This window comes from Lissotriton vulgaris, chromosome 7 (genome assembly GCF_964263255.1).
Source record: "Lissotriton vulgaris chromosome 7, aLisVul1.2, whole genome shotgun sequence".
In the NCBI taxonomy this organism is placed as follows: Eukaryota; Metazoa; Chordata; class Amphibia; order Caudata; family Salamandridae; genus Lissotriton; species Lissotriton vulgaris.
Window position 1 is genome coordinate 1333031376 of NC_141695.1, and position 9433 is coordinate 1333040808.

The window sequence follows — 9433 nt, forward strand, 5'->3', positions numbered from 1 at the left end:
GTAAGCTAAGCAGGGAGCCTACTGCTTTCAACCATTTCATTCTATTTAGCATGATTTGAGACACCCATGAGCTAGAAGCAGCACTAAATAAAATCTCTAAATATGTAAAAGCGCTGCTCTGCAGTAAAGTATTTGACCCTACCATGATGGGTGAGGATAGTATGTGTTCTGGCCGCAGCAGATAGTAAATGATTTTGAGAAACTGGTCCTGAGATCTAATTTCTCCACAAATTCCACAAAAGAATTGACTACAATACATAAGGCTTTCAGAGTGCGGGCCATTAAATCAGCATCATCCGCATATAGAAGTACAGGAATGGGTGCACCGTTTACCATGGGGACATCGGCGGTGCTATTTATAAGATTCAGACTGAGGTCATTTATATATAAAATAAATAGCAAAGGGGCAAGCACACACCCTTGACGCACACACCTTTCAGCATTAAAAACATCACATACTTCCCCAAGGGTCACAACCTAACACATGCTTTTGTCTCATCATGGACAGATATTAAAGTGTTTTCCATCTGTTAAGATAGAGCAGATCCAGTGGGGAGTGGGTCCTTGGATGTCAGTTTTGTGCATGTGTCTAATGATGGGGTGAGAGACAGTGTCAAATGCTGCAGAGAGGTCAGGGAGAATGAAGGGTGCCATGTCGCCTGTGTCGAGGACCATACTCATATTGTCTGTGGCGGCGATGAGTGGTGTTTCTGTACTGTGGTTGGGGCTGAATCCAGACTGCATGTCAACAAGGAGCTGGTGGTTGGTGACTCATTGGCTGAATAGTTTCTCTAAAACCTTTGCTGGGTGTTGCAGGAGGGAGATGGTTCTGTAGTTGGAAAGTGAGGCTGGGTCAGTGGATGGTATCTTGGGCAGGGGCATGACTGTCTTTGAATGCCTGTGTTGCTGGCTGGAGTAATTTTCAGTATGGGGGTACTGGCCAGTTAAATCAAAATATTGGGGGAGGTGGGTGACAACTACTGATGGTACAATGGAAATTAAAGATAATTTTGTTTGCCTAGTGTGCTCTAAGTAAATGCATGTTTTTATTTTGACACTACTAAAAATCTTTATTGAAGATAGGAACTGTACCACCAGTGTACTTCCAATGCTTGTCAAATGTTTTCACATGTGTGTATGCTATAGAAAGTAAAGCTGAACACCAAAAAGTTGCCTCTCACACCTATATTTTAAACCACATTTGCGGAAAAGTTGAGCACACCAATAGTCGTGATCAACAAGGTATTTTTATTTATACCGAACCAATCTAGGAATTAATCAAGTTTAAACAAACATGTTTTCACACATAAAGACACATAGATACAAAAATTATTTACAATATGAATATGAAATGCATTCAAAAAACAAAATATGATCCTGGTTCTATTGAGCAAAACCATTTGAAAGCAAAAATCAGTGATAATTCAGAGACAAGACAAAACCATTATAAGCATGTGTAACATACAGTGAAACATTTTGGACTGTGGATGATAGTTAAAGCAAGAAAAGTAATAAAGAAAAAAGGGGAGTAGGAAAGAAGCAAAGTAAATTTGTGACTTTTGCAGTAGCAAAATAACTACTGCGACGCGTTTCGATTCCAGTGAAAAGTTTCTGGAATCTCATCAGGGCACAGGTGAAGTTCTGTCAGAGTGTAGGAATTGAAGAAATGCACATAAATTCTCAGTGTGCAACGTGAAGCTTCTGACGCGTTTCGATTCCAGTGAAAAGTTTCTGGAATCTCATCAGGGCACAAGTGAAGTTCTGTCTGTCGGGAAAGAACGGAATTGAATTAAAAGTCAGAACACTATGAGTTCTTTCTCCCACTAAAAATGACGCTCAGCAAAGAACCTACCAGAGTGTAGGAATTGAAGAAATGCACATAAATTCTCAGTGTGCAACGTGAAGCTTCTAAAGCAGGGGGTGGGATGAAGGTCACCTACAAATATGAACATTATGTGGTCAGACATACATTTAAGGTCCAAACACATTCATGAAGTGTAATGAAAACAAAAAGACATACCGTCCGAGGCGAATGTGAAAATTCCGCCTGTCGGCGCTATGTCACCGTTTAGGAATCAATGAAGGGGAAGGCAGGACACGGGGCTCTTGTTCGCGCTGTGAGAAAAAAGGGGGGCCACAGGTCAGGGTCAAGGAATTATTTGTATGGAAACTCTGACTAAGATTTTATGGGGAAAACGTACCTTTCTTTTAATAAATGACCGGGCTTAGCGCTCCGTCAATAATTGTCAAGGAAGTCCCGTCATGGCTTCTAATTAGAAGAGACGTCCGCTGTAAAAAGGAAGCGGAAAAACATAAGAACGCGTCCCTAAGAGGTGATGTAAATAAATCAAGGAGCAGCGCTGAGGAGCATTGCCTACCTATGTCCTGTTAGTCTCTGCCTTCTGGCGTTCTGGCGATCTCTGTCAGTTCCAAAATGGGCGCCAGGTGTGTTTACCTGTATGTAGCTCACAGGTAGAGGAGTGGGCATCATGGGATTTGTAGTTTCAAGCCCAACGCGTGTGTTGAACAGTGAGATACTTATTAAAAGAATGAAGTTTATGTGGGCGGGTGACCAATGCATGTACAGCTTTGGGAATTTAAAAGAGGAGGAAAGAGACAAACAGGGCCGCCCGGGTGGGAGCGGTCTGCCGCAGCACTTAGTTGGAATGTCTAGACTCTTGAGATTTCCGATAAAGTGTTGAGACCATTTTGCGCACTCTTGAATTTTAAGATGAGATATGCTTCTTTCTGGAGGAGCATTCTGTCAATATCCACGTTTCGATTGGAAGATCGAAATGTGTACAAAACCGTCCACTTGAAGTCATTGACGTCGTGTTTCTCGTTTAGGAAATGATTCCACTGAGTCAAAAGTTACTCAAGCACGCTTGTAAAAGAGCGCGCTATACCCCCCGAGAAACCCTTCTCCAAACTCGACCCAAGCCTGCTCTTGACAGATTGGTCTGTGTGTCCACTTTTGGACCAGACACCCACAAATTGAGAAAAGCCGTTTTGAGTAACTGGCATCTGCTTGCCAATCTTGAATGCCCATTCCCACGGCCCATATTCGCGTACAAAAAAAACCAAAGCATAGGGCAGCAAATCACGAGAGCGGATGTATCGCTACCCAAAAAGAAATGTGACTTATTGACTCAGTGGAATCTTAAACCGATCACAGGCCACCACAAATGTGGTACCTGTGTAGTATGCCCCAACACCATTGAAGGGGACGAGTTCACACACGAGGGGACAAGATGGAACCACAGAGAATTCTCTAATTGTAAAACCAAGAATGTGGTTTATGCAGTCCAATGTCCCTGTGCCAAAATCTATATCGGCAAGACGACACAACAAGTCAATACCCGCATTTGCCAGCACAGATCAAGGTTAAAAAATAAAACTGCAAATGCCCCTATGGTGGATCATTTCCTAAACGAGAAACACGACGTCAATGACTTCAAGTGGACGGTTTTGTACACATTTCGATCTTCCAATCGAAACGTGGATATTGACAGAATGCTCCTCCAGAAAGAAGCATATCTCATCTTAAAATTCAAGAGTGCGCAAAATGGCCTCAACACTTTATCGGAAATCTCAAGAGTCTAGACATTCCAACTAAGTGCTGCGGCAGACCGCTCCCACCCGGGCGGCCCTGTTTGTCTCTTTCCTCCTCTTTTAAATTCCCAAAGCTGTACATGCATTGGTCACCCGCCCACATAAACTTCATTCTTTTAATAAGTATCTCACTGTTCAACACACGCGTTGGGCTTGAAACTACAAATCCCATGATGCCCACTCCTCTACCTGTGAGCTACATACAGGTAAACACACCTGGCGCCCATTTTGGAACTGACAGAGATCGCCAGAACGCCAGAAGGCAGAGACTAACAGGACATAGGTAGGCAATGCTCCTCAGCGCTGCTCCTTGATTTATTTACATCACCTCTTAGGGACGCGTTCTTATGTTTTTCCGCTTCCTTTTTACAGCGGACGTCTCTTCTAATTAGAAGCCATGACGGGACTTCCTTGACAATTATTGACGGAGCGCTAAGCCCGGTCATTTATTAAAAGAAAGGTACGTTTTCCCCATAAAATCTTAGTCAGAGTTTCCATACAAATAATTCCTTGACCCTGACCTGTGGCCCCCCTTTTTTCTCACAGCGCGAACAAGAGCCCCGTGTCCTGCCTTCCCCTTCATTGATTCCTAAACGGTGACATAGCGCCGACAGGCGGAATTTTCACATTCGCCTCGGACGGTATGTCTTTTTGTTTTCATTACACTTCTTGAATGTGTTTGGACATTAAATTTATGTCTGACCACATAATGTTCATATTTGTAGGTGACCTTCATCCCATCCCCTGCTTTAGAAGCTTCACGTTGCACACTGAGAATTTATGTGCATTTCTTCAATTCCTACACTCTGGTAGGTTCTTTGCTGAGCGTCATTTTTAGTGGGAGAAAGAACTCATAGTGTTCTGACTTTTAATTCAATTCCATTCTTTCCCGACAGACAGAACTTCACTTGTGCCCTGATGAGATTCCAGAAACTTTTCACTGGAATCGAAACGCGTCAGAAGCTTCACGTTGCACACTGAGAATTTATGTGCATTTCTTCAATTCCTACACTCTGACAGAACTTCACTTGTGCCCTGATGAGATTCCAGAAACTTTTCACTGGAATCGAAACGCGTCGCAGTAGTTATTTTGCTACTGCAAAAGTCACAAATTTACTTTGCTTCTTTCCTACTCCCCTTTTTTCTTTATTACTTTTCTTGCTTTAACTATCATCCACAGTCCAAAATGTTTCACTGTATGTTACACATGCTTATAATGGATTTGTCTTGTCTCTGAATTATCACTGATTTTTGCTTTCAAATGGTTTTGCTCAATAGAACCAGGATCATATTTTGTTTTTTGAATGCATTTCATATTCATATTGTAAATAATTTTTGTATCTATGTGTCTTTATGTGTGAAAACATGTTTGTTTAAACTTGATTAATTCCTAGATTGGTTCGGTATAAATAAAAATACCTTGTTGATCACGACTATTGGTGTGCTCAACTTTTCCGCAAATGTGGTTTAAAATATAGGTGTGAGAGGCAACTTTTTGGTGTTCAGAATATAATAGGGTCCAGCCTCTTCACCTGTCCATAAGGGCCTGGCTCCTCTCTTTTTTCTCATAGAAAGTAAAGCAGCAAAATGCGTTTTATGTCTGAAAGGGCGCTTTATTACCAAATTTTAGCCTCCTACTTTTTCCCTTTCCAGAATTCAAGCATAAGTGCCTATTAGGTCACTTAATAGAAAGAGCAATGTATAGAAAGATAAATGTAAACACAGGCTTGCATGATGAAACAAGGAGTAGATTTTTGTAGGCACAAGTGTTTTTTCTCTTCTATTACCTTTGTCCCTTACTTAAAAGTATACTTTAAAATGCGTTATTGCTCTGTTGACCTGCTTTCAGGGTATCTGAGGGTGCAGCACACCTAGTTTAATTGTCCGTTCTAAAGTTCAGAAGGGTGCTTTGCATCCCAGAAGTGAAACAGAACCCCTACGTCCCAAGAGGCTGGATATTTTCCTTGGATTAGTAAACTGACGGAAATTGCTGCTGCCGTAGACCTGGCCTGTACGATGGTGTCACCTGAGGTAAAGCTTTGCTGTCAGAAGCCAGGGCCTGTAAGACCTCTGTAATCGAACATTTAACTCCCCTGTCAGATGTCCAAGTCTGTAAAATCTTTGCATCCTGAAGGATAGCTCTGCTATAAAGACCTAGAGCCAGATGTAGGAGCCCTAATACCAGTCTGAAATGGCCGATTTCGGCCGTTTCCGACCGGTATTAGGGTTTTCAGATGTAGGGGCATGTTATTTGAAGAATCGGTAATTTTACTGATTCATTAAATATACCGATTCTGTAAAATACTGAATCGGTATATTTATCGAATCGGTAAATCCATATGTAGGTGCCACTCCTAAGGGTGCCACAGGCCCTTTAGAGTCGGTATTTTACCACACAATCCTATTGTGTGGTAAAATACCGAATTCAGGTGTGCATGCACACCTGTGCAATGTGACACACAAACATGCCCTTAGGGCATGTATGTGTGCTACATGTCACACTAGCCTGTACTTGGGGTGCTAGAGGGTGTCAAAGTGACACCCCCTGCACCCTTGCAGGATTCGGTATTTACCGATTCGGTAAATACCGAATCGGTATTGCCCATTGATTGAATACCGATTTGGTATTTACTGAATCGGTAAATACCGAATGTTACAGATTCGGTAAATTAGATTTTTAAATTACCTACATCTGCCTCCTTCTAATTTACCGATTCATAAATACCGAATCGGTAAAATTCGGTATTTATGAGTCGGTAAATTAGATTTACCTACATCTAGCCCCTAATCTGGTAAAATCCATGTAACTTTAGGGATAGCAACCTAAGCTTGTAAAATATTTTACTGTGTCGAATAGTATTCCTATCTGAAACATGGGTCTGTAAAATCCCTGTGTCTTGAGGGGGGATTTTCAAGGCCCAAGCCTGTGAAATCTAGCCTCTAGCTACTATCTGTGAAATTTGAGACAAGGCTTTGTGGCCAGATGCTTAAGCATGGAAGACCTTTGTAACCTGAGGGATAACTCTTCTGTTTGTGGTCTGAGCGTGTAAAATCTTTGTAACCTCAGGAATAGTTTTGTTGTCATATGCCTGAGCTTGTAAGTGCTCTGTAATATAAAGTTCGTTCTGCTGCCATCGTATCTGTAGGAACAGTGCAATATGAGTGATATCTTTGCTGTGAAGTGGCTGAGCTTTTAAAAGACCCCAAACCTGGTGCACCAGCTCTTTGAGGCCTGGATCTATACGATATGTCTCATGAAGGTTATCTTTACTGCCAGATGCCTCAGGATCAAAGATGTCTATAAAAGAGACCGATTTGTTGCCATAGGAATAATTTTCATAATTATCATCAAAGACTTTATGAACGATTACTATGATCATAAAAGTACATCACAATACATCACATAGAATATTTGAAATCATAAACAAGTATTACTGCAATGTACAATATCAACAGGGCACTGGACTGTTGCAGGCTTATCAAGGCCGTCTAATTACTTTGTTGTACAGATTGTACGTGTGTGTGTGTTTTTGGGCGCATCTAAAGACACTGCAAGACTCATTAACAGACTGTATGATAAAAATTATTCCCTGTCTACCATAGGAATTAGGATTGATGGTTTGATTACCTCATGGGATTTACACTTTTGGGGCCTTTGGTATCGTCTGGCTTGGACTAATTAGGACTTCATAGCAGGTTCCTGCGAGAAATACCTTTTACTTTATGCCAAATTGCGTTTCAATTCATTATTATTTTTGGCTCAGCTTTGAAAAAGTCTACGTTACGAAACACGTGTCGGATGCAGGTTGTCCTTGGTATCACACTTTATTTCATATGGACTGTGAAAAATACTGGGAAGAATAAATACAATCCATATACATTCGTATTTTGGAGTACTTTATTATTGTTCTGCAGCACTGTCTTATTTCAATAGAGGTTATCTTGCTCACATTCTTTGAGCAAAGAGTATGTCAAAGTGATATGTTCAATTTATTAGTTTAACTCCACAAAGAAAGCTCATATGGTTGCTTGCTTGGGTAGAACCAAGTATAGGTAAATTGTGTTGAAAAATATCCCAGAATATGTCCCGCAGATGACTGTGCCTGCTTTTGCCCGATTTCACTTATTAGCAGTAAACTCAAACTATAAGCCAAGATTCTGGCTATCAGACTTCTCCAAGTCATACCTAAGCTGGTTCACTTAGATCAGTGTGGCTTCATGCCCTGACGTAGTACCAGGCACAACATCTGCAGGGTGCATGTGGCCCTGGCATGTTGACCATAGCCCTGGCATGCCGACATTGACATGATATGTCAAAAAACGTGCTCCTAATGATACATTAGTTGCATCCCCTTTAGGCACACTATTATAGGTTCCTAACAAATTAGGACTCCACTGTTTCCATTGCGTTTTTGTATTTCTTTTTTATTAGTATTGTTCGCAATTGTTCATGATAATTCATAAATGAGAATTCATAAATGAAATTCGTAAATCATTGCATTTCTTGTTTCCTTATTCATTCTTTCATGATGTCATAAGTTTATGCTTGGCTCCAATGCATTTCAGGCATTCTATAAGCCCTTCCTCAGGGAGCATCACTGTAAGTATGAATTATAAACGCAATCAGGGACTAACATATGAACTTGAACATAAACATAGGCATAAACAATAGGCATAAACAATAACCAATAAATATTATCACATCATGCAGTACATATTAGTCACGTATGCTCTCGGAAAACTAAAAGTATAAGTGTCATCAGTTGAAACCAGTGAGGTGTGCAAACATTGAGGTGTGCCCGTGAAAACGCCGAATGAGGGACGAAACCGTTTAATAACCAGTGATCTAATGTGCAAATCGAGCGAGTAACGCACTTACGATTTTTAAATCAATGGTACTCCAAGATCCTAAAATGCGAGAGAAAATTGGCAACAGTTATGATCGCATGAAAAATCGCAGTCGGAGTCATATGCAAAATGAAAAATGAAAAGTAACTGGGTTAGATGTCAAGATTCATTGCTCACCAAGTGAGTATGTAAGTTCAGCGAACGGGTTCCTCGAGACGTACGGGCGCGTCTTCATGTTGTTCGAAACTCAGGTAGATGGCGGAGAAAAATAGCTTCTGCGTCATGTGATGCGGATATGTTAATGTAGACGGAAAAAAGACTGGGATCTGGCTGTAACCGGGCGGTTGCTATAAACAAACCACTGCAGGCTCAAAAGAGATGACATTGGGCCTAAATAATGCAAAGATCTAACCGTGAAGTTAATGCCAAAAATAGTGCAAAAAATGGTGCAAAAAATAAAATTAAGTGAACAATAAAGTTTGAATAAAATACCGGGAATGTTCGTGTGGGAAACTGACTCGTGGGGAGTGGTGTAATGAAGGGAGATGTGCATGATATGGTAAAATCAATTATGAAATAATTGAAAACAATTATAATAACAGTGATCGGGTCAATTACATAACACACAGTCAAACACCTCTATTAACCAAGAACGTGGGCACTATTGGCCATCATTGCGAAGTCTTATCATGCATGCTCATAAATAACAGGCAAATTCTAGCGGTCATTGAGACCATGCGGTTTAGTAGAATTAAGTCTTTGAATCCAAAAGTTCTCTCTCTGAAGTAGATGTTTGTTATTGTCCCTTCCCTCCTTTTTCTCAATATGTTCCAACACAATGAACTTCAATTGTGAGATGTTATGGTGTTCTTCAACAAAATGATGTGCAACGGAAAATTTCAAGTTGTGTGTGCGAATGTTTGATTTTTGTTCCGTAATGCATATCTTTATTTTTCTTTCAGTCTTGCCCACG